Raw genomic sequence first — 16006 nt, 5'->3', positions numbered from 1 at the left:
GCTTCCGTACATCCAGGCTCAACTGTATTATAATAAAAAGTGTATAAATTTTTTCCTAAGACGAAAATTTCTAAGAAAATGAAAGAAACTTATTAGGGCATTCAGTTCACAGCACCACAGAGCTCTAGTAAAATCAAATAAATATCAAGTTAATGAGCACATGATTATTTCGTATGTCATTTGTTCACTATTGATTCACTACAACAGATTTGTATACACAGGGTTTTCATAGTTAAAACTAATCAGGACAGCTGAAAAACAGAAGGATACGGCTAGTTATACGCAAGGACCTAAAGTGATGCAATCTGGTTAGTAAATATTTATTCAAAAGCTGCATTTTTTGCATCGGATTCTGGTAAATATATATATATGTATATCTATAAATAAAGAGAAATTTCGTTCTCCACATATAAGAATTCGAAAAAGAGAAAAATCAAAACAATGAAATTCTGTATATTTTATACGTTTACATTTATTACAAACATATACTGGGCCGTGTATGGCTTCTCATAAGGCTGCTCATTTCTTCTGGTATCAAACATCTTTTCCGACTTGGTATGTCACATGGCAGAGAGTATCCCTGAAAACAATAAATTAAATATTGTAAATGGTGTCTATAATTAAAGTGTCATGTCCTAGCTGTCTACAGCCTCAATAAAACGAAAGGTTGATCAGAATGTCATGAAACTTTAGCTGCATATTAATTGACAGCCTTGTCCAGTGGTAAACCTCAGTGGTTTTTGACTTTTTTGTCTCAATTTCTTTCCCCCCATCCTTTGATCAAGATGTTCCCAAAGATTAATTGCTTTCTGCCGAATGTTTAGAGCTGTGTGTAGAAAGAATATGACTTCCTTTACTTATAGACAGCCTGTATATAAAGTGTCATGTATAAAATTACAGTAAAACCCCTCTTAACGGACACCCCTCTTTTTCGGCCAAATAATAATTTTCCCTTATATAATAAAAGTATGCATTTCAAACCCCTAACTAACGTTTACCCCCCTTTTTTAAGGACGAATTTTTTCGCCCCGAAGGTGTCCGCAAAGAAAGGTTTAACTGTATTTAGGAAAAACAGATCGTCCCCAGCATGTTAAAATCATGAATGTGCAAAACTTTTGTTTCTTTTTTTTTATCAGCTTTTTGGATACCTTGTTTAGATATCTAAGTTTTACCTGAAACTCGAATGTGTATCCCTATTGAAACACGTGTTACAAAACAGTTTAGGAAAATGACTTTCATAGACATGGCTCCCACGTTCTTTTTTATACAAAGGATATTGCACATTATTGCTTCTAGCAATGAGGGGGGGGGGGGGCGATATTATAAATAAGAGATATACTTACAGCATTGCCTATTTCTTCTCTAAAAAAAATAAGATTATTATTAGCAAGAGATCAGAAAATTTTAACGAATACACGCACTGCTAAACACTGATTTTATTGCAAAAGATATTTCGCTGATTTTAGGGTGATTTTGGAGTGCTGATTTTACGACCCTAGCATCGGTTTTGCCAGATTGGCTCTAGTTTATAAGATAAAGTGCGAATTAAATTTCGATGGTAATAAATAATTTCTTCGCACCGAAGGAACACATGTGTAGGACCTCATTTTCAATGGTTTTAAATGATTTTTCATGATTCCTTTCTCAAGTTAAGATTCAGGTGGTAGTATTTTCTCTATCTCTCTCTCTCTCTCAAGTTTTTTTTTATATTTTTTTCTCTATCAATTTTTCTATACCAAAGTCTCTCTCTCTCTCTGATGATATTCGATGTTCATACAGTAAGCGTTTTTCTTAAATGCCATCTCACATGTTTTATCCGATGATCTCTATATGCCTTACAAGCAAATATAACGGGGTTACTTCGTATATACCCTTTGTTGTGCTAGTAGAAATTTCACCCTCTCAGCATCGATACTTATAGATCACTGATATCTGATTACGATATAAATATGATAATATAGTGAATAGAATTAGAAAAAAATTAAAAGTGAAATTTCGACGCAAAAATTATTGGCTGCAGATTATGAAATTGAAATGTTGAGAGTATGCATTATCTCAAAAACTAGAGCCGATTCGGCAAAACCAACCGCAGTTCCGAAATCATCAACCCAATATTCCCTAAATCCGTTAAAACTTCCTCGGCAATTTGTTTTTTTTTTGAGCAGCATTATCACTGTGTGGGGGAAGGCTAGCTACAGTTTTACAGAAGGCCCTGACAGAATAAGCTAGTGCATTATTATATACAGGGTATAAAATCTTATCCTTATACATCCTTTCCCTTTTGAACCGCCAGTGATAGAAACATACTTTCAATTACAAAAAATATCCAAACAACGTGCCCGTTTTAGATATGCCATTTATTTTACCAGGGGGCCGAATATGTACCAAGATACAAAATATAATATTTTATATGGGTTCTCTAACTTTTAATTAAAAACGTTGCCCTGTGTCTACTGAGTCAAATAAAATAATTACGTTTTTAGTTGAGATACTGTTGATTGAAAGTTAAGAGAATTAACAAAGAGTTTAGAATAACGGCATCAGGTAAAATGAAAGAGATCTAAAATGAGCACGTTATTTGGGAACTTTTTCTAATTGGAAGTATGGTTCTATGACTAACGGTTGATAAGAAAAAGGCGTAGATAAGGACATTCTGGGCATTCCTGCTATAGTACATACATCATTTATATGTTTGTTGAGCTTTTCCTAAACGTGCATTGAATTTACTTAATCGTCTTCGCAGATATTCAAAACATTGAAATGTTTTGAATATCTGCTATACGGTATCTATACGGTAAATTTAAATCGGGCTGAATTTTACTTACTGTCCTTTAGTACGAAATTCAGAACTTAGTCCAGACATGGAAAAAAATTATATTTATTTAGATATCTGAAGACAATGGAACTAAAAAATATAGAATTCCACTATAGAATACACACTAAATGCATAGTATGCATAAAAGATACATGTAAAATGAAATAATTGTTAGATTAAATAAGGAAATATGAGGCTACGAAAACAAGTCTGACAGCAGTCGAAATAATCATTTCATTTTACAATGACGTCATTCCGCTAATAGAGTTCATTTCAACAGAATGAATGTCCCTCATAGCATTCGTAGTTATACAGTACTTCATCTGATGATATGAGTAATATTTAGTAGTAGGATTAATATATAATATTAGCAAAACGTCGAATTTTCTCAGTATATTTTGGTCGGCCATATTTTTCAGCAGCTGTTGTATCTTTTTTACTGCATTTTAATAAATATTAAGCATTACATAATTAAAAATATAACACGGGGAAATCGGGAAAGCTTTTGATATGTCCAATGGAAAATTGAACTGTGAAACATATGAAGGTGATATCGCTCAAAAATTCATTGTGATAGAATAGGGTGATATATCATATTCACTATATTTACAAAATTTTATTTCTTTCACTTTGTTTTTTCTTTTTTGAGAATAAAGCCTTTAAAAGCGACATAGATGGTGTTCGATATCAGGTAAAGTGAAAGCAAGCTGAAATCAGAAAGTGCCAAAAAATAGATAGAAAATTATGAGAATACAGAGGATCCTTGGAAAATTTTCGACGAATCAAATGATACCAATGTTACTTACGGGCTGTAATCCATCATAGCAAAGCATAAATTACAGTACATATACATAGCTTCGGATATCTGTGACAAACTGCTATAGCTATTGTTCGAATCAATTAACTCCGCGTTTCTCAACCTATGGCTTGTGAAGATGAGACATGATCTTCACAGACATAATAAGATAGTGTAGTTAAATAAAAGTGAATCGATTAGTGCAGTTTTTAAGTAATCACCACATGAGTTGAAATAAAAGATTGGACCTCCTATAAGGTAAATCAGACTCCCGTTTAGAATGTTTTGCTGGTCCGTATATCCAAAAATGATTAGAGGATCAGCTTATAAATTAATTATTTAATTAAGTATGTACGTATATGAGCTTGGTGACGTGATCGTTTGCGTTTAATAATGAATTAATGTACAGGATGTATTAATGTATACGTCCACACATACTTTAAAATTAGTAAAAAAAAAGTGATATAATTTTATGTGCTTGAATGCCATTCATGCAAATAGTGTTAGAACGACAAATTTCGGCATTGGTAAGCAAAAATGCTAAAAATTTTGCCGAACACTTCATTCGAACACATGCCGTAATATACTTATAAGTATTTGCGTGCTGCAAGGAAGAGATTTCTCATTGCCTGTACAGCTCAGTTGTGACGCACTCGGCCAGGACTGCGAGAGGGCTGTGGTTCGAGTCCCAGTAGCAGCAGTATAGAAGCAAATATAAATTTTACTTTCCCCTAAAAATCATCATCTCTACGTAACAACCAGTTCCTACATATCTTGTATTTGTCTGAATTCAACGTAGTCTTTTAAACGGAATTCCATGATTTAATGGCATAAAGTACCATCTATCGACAAAATTTCCTCAACTTTTTTTCCCCTTTTAAGAAACCGACTCTGTGAGTATTATTTAATATACCAACCGCCCCCCCCCCCGAATTCAGACACACCAATGCCTTCGTTTTTACCAAATTTTTAGAGTCCTTACGTACTTATGGGACACTCGGTGCACGTTGATAGCTTTGCGTGTGGGCCAGTGGCAATAATAAATGTGCCTCGTATCGAAATTAAAAAGAGTATATTTTCATCTCTAAATTGAAGAATATTGATGATACTTACAGGCTATAGATAAAAAAATCATAACCCATAAAATTGGTTGCAATTCAAGTATTAATATATAATGTGCAATTTAAATATTCATAATGTAAAACTGTTTATAGTGGGAATCGATTAACTGGATCAAGAAAATTAATTTGAGAAATTTTCTAAAGGCTTCTAAAGAAAAGTAAAATAATGATAATAATAGTACTATAAAAAAATTATTCGAAAATATTTCCAGAATACTTACATAGTACTGAAATATGAAAAAAATATATTTTTAATGGGAATGAATTTGTATGAAATACAAGAGAAAAAATTTAAGGAGAAAGCCGTTTCACGCAGTGATTGGAGGTTATAATCATAAACTCTTGCTTTATAATAAATAGCCATATCATGTCATCAAGTAAAACTTCCGACGGTTTATATACTACTGTTCTTAAATCTTTATAAGGAGGTTACACTAACAGTGTCCGAATGTAACAAAAATTCTACGGTTTATCCAGATGTAAAATGTGAAAAAACATCGTTAAAAAGAGGGGCATTGAGCTGTGATTGGTATTTCCATACAGTAAATAAATGAGGAAAGTATAAAGATTTTTACACTGCGCTCAATGAAAAAAAATTTCAATTAGTGAAATTTGTCTCTCAATTTATTGAACTAAAATAAATGACTCCGAGAGACACGTTATGTATTATACAATGGGAATCCCTATGTATTTTATGTACATGACGCCTGTAAGATAACAAGTGACATGGGGCCCTGTACTTCTGATAAAATAGTACATTCATTCTTTCAACGAAACCGGACCTGCTCCAACAACTTCCAACCCCGTCTCAAATAAAATCACAGCATAAATATGTTTTAATTGCTACAGTACTCAAATGACCAGATGTAAATTTGTATATTTAGTTTGGTTGCATATTTTTGTAGGTATATGCTTGAATTTTTTTCTTTTTTGACTTAATAAGAAAGTGTACCAATCTACCACGAAGCTGGCTGGAAGACATATTGGCAAAGGGATAAGTCCGGTGGCAGAGTTCTTCATTCGTGTAACCTACTTGTAACATTTGGATAAAAATTCGACGTGAATGGTGCTTTAAATTCATAATTATGCATTTTCTGTTGGTCAAAATTTTTTGAAGTGTTGAAATTTTTTTAGACTTCGAATAAACGCACTGTCCCATAAATTTCGAGACGCAGATCACAAAAAATTCAACAAATTGGCTTACCGGAATGCAGTTAACGCCCTAAAGACTTGTCAACAACTCGGTGTTTTTTTTGGGTTTTTTTTGTCACAATTATTAAAATTCTCGCCTATTTGGCGTCAAACCATCGGAAATGAATTTCATGTATTTTTTTTTTTCATCAGCAGAGTGTAAAAATTTAATTTTACATATTTTTTCTCAATTATTACTTTGCGGAAGTGCCACTATCACAACTGAGTTTTTTTTCCCATCTTTTGTTTTAGTTTCAGAATTAACCGTAGAATTTCTAATCTTTTTTAGAAACTGTAAAAAGAAAAAATTCGATACACTCGTGAATGATAATTTTCATCATAATTAATTGTATCAAATAATGACTGAATATTGAATTTATTGGTGCAGTAATATTTATTTGCTGCTTTACTACTTACACCCTGTGCAAAATGAATTTTCATATGAATGTGAAATTGGCAATGGAGACGTATGAAGTGGGTTAAAATTCTAATTGTCACACAGAAAATTGGTGAAAAAACATTCACGCAGTGAATATAATGTTAATGAAATTTTGGAGTGTTGTAAAATGGAGTAATTTTTGACATTTTTTAAAATTACAATTTTTAAATTTTTACAATACAATTTTTAAATTTTCACAATACAATTTTTAAATTTTCACAATACAATTTTTAAATTTTCACAATACAATTTTTAAATTTTTACAATACAATTTTTAAATTTTTACAATACAATTACGATATCAAAAATTTCTCAATGCAATTGCAATATTAAAAATTTCACAATGCAATTGCAATATTAAAAATTTCACAATGCAATTGCAATATTAAAAATTTCATAATGCAATTGCAATATTAAAAATTTTACAATACAATTACATTTTTAAAAAATTGTCAGAAATTAGATGCATTGAAAATTTATTTTTGTTAATTATTTTTTCTTTCTCTTTTACAACGAGTTTTTATTTTCTTTTGAATGTAACCAATTTTTTTAATTTTTCAAAATTTAGTCGATCTGCTTCTTTTTTTTAAATTTAAAACGTTATTTTTCTTTGTTTTTCTCAATTTTTTTCTTCTATTCACTGAAAATAGCTGTTAAAAAGAACAAGAAATAAAAACAGGAAAAACTTGCGGTTTTTAGAACGATATTCTAAGCATATAACGTAACCAAAATTAATCACAGCCACTCAACTTGATAAATTCACTGAAAAACGTTCATAATAATTATTTATTTTTTGTAAATTCTAAATATTTATTTAATTTTTAGTTGCCGAAAGTCCGGTCTGCAAAGCAATTTAAAAAATATTTCCGTAAATTAAAATACGATATAAGACACTATTTTTTATGTGAGATTTACACGAATTAATGATAATTATGAAAAAAGTCGTTGAACGAATGGAAACTGATGTTTAAATTGATTCCGTCGGTATTTTTCATTCATATTTGTCTTCGGAAGAAGTAATTTAGCTGTTACAAGGCCAGCAAAAAAATTATCTTCAAATCTGAAGATTGTGGATCTGCTCATCATTTCAAAAAATATTTATGGTGTAGATTTATTTTTTCGAAAATATCTGTACACTCTCAAATACTATCAGTATTCATTTCAAAATTCATGTTGAGAAAAACAAATATCGCTGAAGTATATTCATAAATTACTTACAGTCCCATATACTTCCTATTATTATTCAAAAGAAAGTTATTGTTAGTATGATGTACGATGCAAAAAAACTCACTCATCGTTATGAATAAAAATTTAAATTTGCCGTAAAATACTGGGGAAACAAAAAATAATTTCACAAGAACTTAGTCATTCTTACAAACAATGGAAAAAAGTACTTACGTCAAGTATTTGCTAAAATATTTATATAAGGTAATAAGAGTGTTAAAATCACGCGTAACTAAATTCAAAATTCAATGAATTGTTCGTAGATGAAAATGATGAAATGAAAAATATAAAGCGATTTCGAGTTATATATATTAGTGTAATACGTTTAAATAAAAAAATATTTTTAGACGCTAGGAATACAGTTGCATTATTATCGTATGATTAATAATGCCTGCACTGTAATAATAATGCCTGTAATGTAATGTAATAATGCCTGTAAATAATGCAGTATATATAAGTATTGTTATTATAGTGACGTATGAATTATATTAATGTTCTACGCGTTGTATATTTCAAAACACTGAGACGTAACAATAATTTACGTTATACTTACATGCTTCTTTTGCTGTAAAAGCGAAAAAATATATAAGTTCACATATGATTGTAATATTATCGAAAGAAGCATCTGATGTTAATATTTATACGAAAAAAAATTCAATTTGAATAAAATTTTTGTATTAGTCATCAATCCCAAGAATTTTTTTATCATGCCCCGAATTTGTGATTCAAAATTTCAAAAATTGAAACCACAGCAGTACTCACGTCAAGCATTTGCTAAAAAATACACAAAATATTAATTTTTTCATTGAATTCCACATCTGTAAAAAAAAAGAAAAAACGAGGCAAAATGCCTTAGTGCCATATATATGCACGCACAATATGTGACTGAAAGTTTAGGAATAAAGTATAAAATAACACATATACAGCATCGACAGAACAAATTCAAAGTAATTTTTTTTATTCGCGTTCAACTCGAAAATGTGAGCCTTTTAACATGGTTAAAAAACCTCAAAAACTATCCTTTGGTTGAAACATAATTAAAAATATTATTTAACCATTGATTTTATTTCAAGTTTTTTGCTGATTTCAATTGTTACGCCGTGTTGATGCAATGTTTTACATATCTCCGATACTTAACTTTTTGAAAATTTTCAATTTGCAAACATTAAGATAAAAATGCATTATTAACACCTTACGTACATGATAAAATAGCATGACATCAAAGTGATTGAACAAAAACTGATTCAAAATAGAGAAAACTGTTCAGCTCATAAAATGAGGTAAAAGTTTGAGATTCCATCGACTCAATCATATATTATGTAAATTTAAAGTTCAAATTTTTCAAAATTAAAATAATTATTACTTTTTTGTTATAAATCCAGTATTTATATGAATGGATCTCAAATATTCTGCATCATTTTGTGAACGGAAATGATTCATCTATTTCGAATCAATTTTTAATCAATTACATTAGATTTCATGATATTTTGTGCGAGCATGGAGTTAATAATCCATTTTTTTTTCTTAACATTTAAAAAATACGATAAAATAAGTACTGCAGATATTTAAATCACTGCGTTGGTAAAGCATAGAATATATAATCAATAATGTTCCTACCAAATTTTAAATAAATCTATGGGTTAAATTATATTTTAATGATAATTCTAGTAGAGCATGGTTTTTGAGGCTTTTTGACCATGTCCATGACTTCTGCTTCCGATAAAAATATGATTGACTTATAAACGTCAACAAAAATGTACCTACTTCTATCTGCACAAAATATAATGAAAATGTATCAAGTATGACTTTTCAGAGAGCAACGAAATTCCATAAATTATTTCTCTGTAGAAAATATGATAAAAATTCTAAAATTCAGATATGATATAGTATATGACTGTTGTTTTTTCATTTCTAACTACGTATATTTGATTTGTTCCAACTTACCATGGAATCTGTTGTAGTAAAAATGATTGTAAATACTTCAATATTAACATTTATATAATATATAAATACGTATAATAGTTATTTTTAGTTTTATATTATAAAACTAGAAATGATTATATTGCACCTATTTTATCAAATCAAGAAGATACAAAAAATGTTTATGAGAGTATCTCAGATTATAAATTCGGTCAGTTCAGAAATATGCACAGGAATAAAGAATTAAAGAAAAAAAAACATTTCTTATTTGTACTTGTATGTATTTTGATCCAAGTGTAATTTCCAAAAAAATTTATAAATTAAAAAAAAAACCATTTGTGTGTGAATATCATTTGAAATAACTTACCATCATCAGCTCGTTCAACTAAAAAGTTGAATATATTTAAAATTCAGTTGAGATAAATAACAAAGACTCATAATACATTTTTAAATTAGACAGTGATAATTGAAAATTTCGGGAAAATATAAAATAAGAACATTTTTATATGTACTGTATACATGCTGAAAACTCAAGTCCATTTTACCTCAAATAACTCGCAAAACATTTGAATATAGAAACATACTTTAAATTATAAAAATATTTAAAAATAACGCGTTCGTCTTAGATGTATCATTTATTTTACTAAGGTCTGTATATGCACAGAGATAAAAATTTAATTTTTTATGCGCCACGTCGCCTCCTCCCTCTCGTCCTCTAATTTCTAATAGAAAAATCGTTGTCCTGTTTTTCCTGAGCCCAACAAAAAGGTTTCATATTTTTATTCGTGAGATATTTGGGTTCAGAAAGCACTGAAAATGGGAAAAAGAGCCATATATAATAAGGAATAAGCTCATTCTTCGCTTCAAATGCTGTTCTAATAAAATATCTCAGCGAACATTAATACTCATTGGATATTGCATGTTTATACTGATTGAATATTGCTTACTGATTGCACTGAAAATGGGAAAAAGAGCCATATATAATAAGGAATAAGCTCATTCTTCGCTTCAAATGCTGTTCTAATAAAATATCTCAGCGAACATTAATACTCATTGGATATTGCATGTTTATACTGATTGAATATTGCTTACTGATTGCACTTAGTAATATGAAAATCTTTTTTTGTTGGGCTCAAAAGAGACAGAACAACAAATTTCTGATCAGAAAATAGAGGACAGGGAGACCGTATAAAAAATTAAATTTTGTTTTTGTATCTCGTTTCATACGGACAGCTGCGGACTATCTTATGGTTAGGAGGAAGAGGATATACGGTCCTTGTTAAACACATCTAAGATGAACACGTTATTTAACTTATTAAAAGTATGTTCCTATAACCAACGGTTTACGAGTTATTTGAAGTGAAACGGACTCAAGTTTTCACCCTGTGTAAAGGTAAGCGATAATCTTAAAAGACTCAATCGGTCTACTGGAAGTAATGAATTGATTATTTAAAAATTACTCTTAAAAATCACATCGATGTTTGCAATTCGATTTAAATTGTTCTCGTGTTAAAAGAAAAAGTCAATTTTTGTCGATTATTTCGAACAACAAATAAAGATTAAGAGAGTATTTTCTTCTCCAGAAGTAAATAGAAATGGACTTACAGGCAGTGCAAACTGCAAACAAAACTGCGATGAAAGCATAGATGAAGAAGATTTTCATGGTGGATGTTTACAAGTGAGTGCAAACCTCAAATGATCAAGAACTGATCTTCATAAAGTTTTACGTTATATATTCCTTTGGAGTTTACTTCGTATACAGGTGGGGCAGTCATAAAACTACGCGAAGAAGAAATATAAGTATAAGCTTATCAAGCATCCATGTAAAATCAATGGCGTAAGTAAACTAATTCGAGATTAAATCTATGAGAAAAATAAGCAGCTGTTCAATCTTCTCATGCTTTTTTCCTTGGATGTTTTTCTCTCACGGTGCATTACTAACTCATAGTCATCCTAACCATCACCCCCCCCCCCCCCTTCATCCCGTTAAAAAATGTAAAACACTTCACTCATATCCGCAAACAACATCTGCGTTCTTCCGAGGTAAACATGTTTTGAAATAAAAAGTTAGGAAATTTTTCTCTTATTAGTTATTTTTTTTCGGGGGCTCATAAGTATTATTCTTCCCATTAATGTCTGTCTAAGAAATTGTTCATGTAATTCCACCGGTTCACAAGGATTAAAGGCTGGAAGAAGAACACTGCACTCTTATATCTTATAATTAGAGCCCTGCTTATATGCTCTAATAAAGTGACAAAATATGTTCTAAAAATATGCAAATATGCTCTAAAATATGCACTTAAAAATGCAAAAATATGCACTTAAAAATGCAAAAATATGCAATTAAAAATGCAAAAATATGCAATTAAAAATGCAAAAATAAGCAATTAAAAATGCAAAAATATGCAATTAAAAATGCAAAAATATGCAATTAAAAATGCAAAAAAAAGTAAGTACTTAAAATACAAAATGTACCCTTAAAATGCCAAAATATGCATTGAAAATTCCAAAATATGCATTAAACACCCCAGAATATTGGGAAATCTTGAAAAAGGCAAAAAATTCCGAAATATTTACAAAAAATGAGAAAATATGCATTAAAAAAATCACCACACAAAAAAAAAGCAGATGTGTTTTTAAAAGGATCTTTCCCATTTCTTAGTGCATAAGTATTCTTTTGCAAAAAAATTTCCCCTCATATAATATATACAGCATATGCAAATGACTTCTACATATTTTTTATTCAGGCATTTTTCAATTTTCAGTTTGTTGTAGCCGTATAATGAAAGCTCAATAATGTTGTAGCTCAATAATGAAAATAACAGTAACAAAAGAATTTCGACACTATTTTCTAAAAACAAATTAACACTTTGACCTATCTCTAGAAATAGCCTTACTATTAAACGGTTAATATTCGTGAAATACTTTATAAATATGTATTTAATTCACTAAATTTCTCCTGCGGGGAAAAAAAGCAATGTTATGAAAATATTATGAACAATATTTGTTTGAAATGTTATAAAAAAAATTGAGTGAGCTTAAATAAACCTTCAAAAATATGCACTTGTACTAAAAATTCTTTGATTTTATGCATTTATATGCATTAATGCTAAAAAGGCCAAAATATGCAAATGCATATGCACTTATGCATTTGCATATAATCCAGGCCCTACGTATAATCATTAACAGAATATTCTGAACATTATTATTCGTACTATTGTGTTTTTTCTTAACTTACTTTACTTTATAAAAATTTACTTCGTTTTTTCCCTTCTTAAGTGAATATTTGTAAGAGGATATTGTAGACGTGCAGCTGTCGGTAATGATATCATAGATTCATCTTTTATTTGCAAGGCTAACATATCGCTCGCTTTGGCCTTACATTAAACTGTTTACTGACGTCACTCTCAAAACATCTTGAAATATCAACTGTTTATAATGACTGTTTTAATGTCAGAGAATATGAACGGCATGGCATGAGACAGAACCTCCGGTGGCCACATTGCTCAGGTTGTTCCAACAAAATATACAAAACTGAGAAACATGAGAGCTCTAGTCCAAGTCACAGTTTCTCTGCTACTGATAGTATTTTTCATTTCCCGTAAGTACTATCGATACAGCTTGTTTTGTTTTTACTTAACCCGTTTAGAAAAAGTTGTTGAACTAGCATCACACTGACATTTTTACATTTCTGGTCCTTGTTGGATCGTCAATAAAAGAAATTACACTTTTAAAATTTTTAAGAGCATTTTGATGTGAATAAATTCAATTGAAATGAACAAATTTTAGTGAAAATTCAGGGCACTTTTGATTATTAGCACGTTATCTTTCCCGTTTTAGTGTCGCAAGGAGATGAACATGGCAACACACTGTGGGAAGATGAGGCAACACCAGAACCAGAGGTATGTCGATCGTAATTCATTTCAACATAGCATAATACTTCAGGTTTAATAATGTAATTCGAAATCAATTATGCAACTGAAGATTCACATTCACGCGGTTTTGAAAAACAAAAAAAAAATATTATACAGATAAATAACGAAACTAATATTTTTTTTCCCCCTTCTGGGACATAATATATAGTTCACGTTCGTAATAACAAACTTTCAACATTTTCCACGGAAAAGGGCTGTTATATCGGAGGTCGTTCTCTCGAATGTTCGAATTATCCTCTTAAGAGAGTTCACATTCGGTCGGAATGAACAAAAGCAGTTAAAATGCATCAGGTTAGAAAATAGTATTAAAATTGTGATAAATACATAATTACTTGTGAGCCCCCGTGTACCGAGTTCTTCAGTATCAAAAGTCAAACAGAATTTTGGCAAACGAAAAAAAATGGAATTTATACATTTCTGTGCAAAAAATATAAGGAGCAGAGACAAATTCGGATGTTGTATTGAATTGAATGGTCTCTGTGGGTCGTTATATTGGATGACAAATAACATGGGGGAGGGGGTGAATAGGAAGAAACGACGGTCTTATTGCATCGGTCATATATTGGAACGGTAGCAATAACTCATGGTCGAGTATCGACTGTGTTTGTGCTGTCAGTACATATTCCCGTCATCAAACGTAAAACAGTAAAAATAAAGATGTGATAACAGAAGAGATATCTTTCAATCCCAAATCCTAAACTTCTTTTCATTCAGAAAAAAAAAAAAAAAATACAGTCAAACCTCGTTGATGGGCCACTCTTGGAGACCAAAAATATGACCTCGTAAGAGAAGTGCCTCGTTAAACGGAGTGAGCCGTGACCGAGTTGATTCCTGTCTCCCTACTGATGCAGTCATTCAGAAAAAAAACCAAATTATAGTTAGTCGAACGAATTCAGTCATGAAAATTAATATTACTCAATTGCGCATTTGAATAACGAAAAATATTACCCTCTTCGATTTTTAAAAATTCGCAAATTTTTCTGCATGTTTATGGAAACTAAAGTAGCCTACTGTTGTCGTCTTGTATGGCAGTTTAATTCTTTCGGAACATCATAAATGAAAATAAAATATTCTCTGCGAAGTTCGAAAAAAAATAGTTTTTTTTTTACTGAAAAGGTTTTGTGGCGAGTTTTGTTTGTGTGAAATTGGTAGGTGAAGAAGCGTCTCTTTTTTCCACAGAAGAAAGAAATAGGAAGTCTGTTGTCTCGATACAAATTTTCAATTTTCTTAGTATGGAGATAAGAGTTTCATATTCCTCCATCGTAACGCTGCTTTGTCTTTAAAGATGAAAGAACTTTTTTGTTAATTTGGAGAACATTCTGAAAGTAGGGGAAGCACACAGGGTTACAGATGCCTGACAATCGTCCATCTAAGATCTGTTCAAAACATAAAAAAAACCCACAAATATATTGAGCGGCTTACACCGGCTTAATCTCCCATAGAATCCCATAGAGGACAATTGGATTTCTAAAAAGTGACCAAGTAAGCGTAGTGAGGCGTTACCTGGGTGACGAACTAAAGAGGTATGACTATATAAGTGTTCAATGTTCGATCTGCATGGTAATCAAAAACATAATCATGAAATTTGACGTTTTCCATTGCAATGAGTCATAGTCTCGATGAGGTTTTCATATAAAATTTGAATCAACAAACGTTGAATTATTGTTTTAGCAAATTAAATGAAATTTATTCATTCATTTTCACACATACAGAAATAATAATCAGATAATTTGTGAGAAATATTTTTACTAAAGTGATTTCAAATTAGAATGTTGTATTCTCGATAAAATATATTTAAATGCAAATTGCAAAGTTCACTATCAATCACATGTGTTGATTTGTCTACGAAAAGTTTTTAATAGGTTTTTTGTAATTTTTTACTATAGGGCAAACAAGCTAAGGTGAGTTACAGATTCGTGATTTAAACTAGTTTCATTTTCATATTTATATCAAGATTTTTTTCTTTATTTGTGTGTAATTTAATTAGTAACTTCAACGTTAAATGCTTTATAATTTCCAATGATTTTGTTTCTGCATGCGAATTAAATGAAAATAATATACTGTACTATCACTCCCATAAAGATCGTGAGTGCACTTTTGTTTATTACCCTTCATTGTTCAATGTGAGTAAAATAATAACATGACGTTGAAGAATGAAACACGAAAAAGAATGTCAAATATGGATTGATTTGGTGAAATATTTTAAAAATTGCAAACTTTCGGACACGAAAAAATGCGATCACGTGCATTTTCCCGTTAAATTGTGAATTAGGGGAACATGATTTTAACCCTCTAATGCAGTGGTTCCCAACCTTTATTGACTCGCGGAGCCCTTTTTTGTACATAATTTTTTGGCAGAACCTTGTAGGCCTCTCTTACTTACTCATCTATCAAATTTACTGATCCATTTTATTTTCCTCGAGTCGCCGCGGAGCCCCTGGGAGTTGCACACGGAGCACCGGTTGAGAACCATTGCTCTAATGGTTCACCTCAGTGAAAACGTGGCGAATTTCTCTTTTTTTAGAAATAAGGATGTAAACCGTTCCTGTTGGCATATTTTTAATT

The 16006-nt window shown here is 30.6% G+C and overlaps 2 long non-coding RNA genes across 2 annotated transcripts; one reads left to right on the top strand and one right to left on the bottom strand.

Moving 5' to 3' along the window:
- Positions 1 to 442: 442 nt before the first annotated feature.
- LOC149090155 (uncharacterized) lies at positions 443 to 1389 on the bottom strand. The gene is made up of 2 exons (XR_016192750.1): positions 1344 to 1389; positions 443 to 580 (listed from the first exon to the last, which is right to left on the bottom strand). It is a non-coding gene; the product is annotated as an uncharacterized LOC149090155 (long non-coding RNA).
- An 11531-nt stretch (positions 1390 to 12920) lies between these two features.
- On the top strand, positions 12921 to 15356 carry LOC149090154 (uncharacterized). Its single transcript, XR_016192749.1, has 3 exons — positions 12921 to 13107; positions 13347 to 13408; positions 15328 to 15356. It is a non-coding gene; the product is annotated as an uncharacterized LOC149090154 (long non-coding RNA).
- The last annotated feature ends 650 nt before the right edge of the window (positions 15357 to 16006 follow it).

This window comes from Pholcus phalangioides, unplaced genomic scaffold, assembly GCF_987345545.1.
Source record: "Pholcus phalangioides strain wild (caught in Gottingen) unplaced genomic scaffold, Ppha-v1.0 ptg000001l_1, whole genome shotgun sequence".
In the NCBI taxonomy this organism is placed as follows: domain Eukaryota; kingdom Metazoa; phylum Arthropoda; class Arachnida; order Araneae; family Pholcidae; genus Pholcus; species Pholcus phalangioides.
Note: the sequence above shows the minus strand (reverse complement) of the source record. Positions and strands in the feature narration are given on the sequence as shown.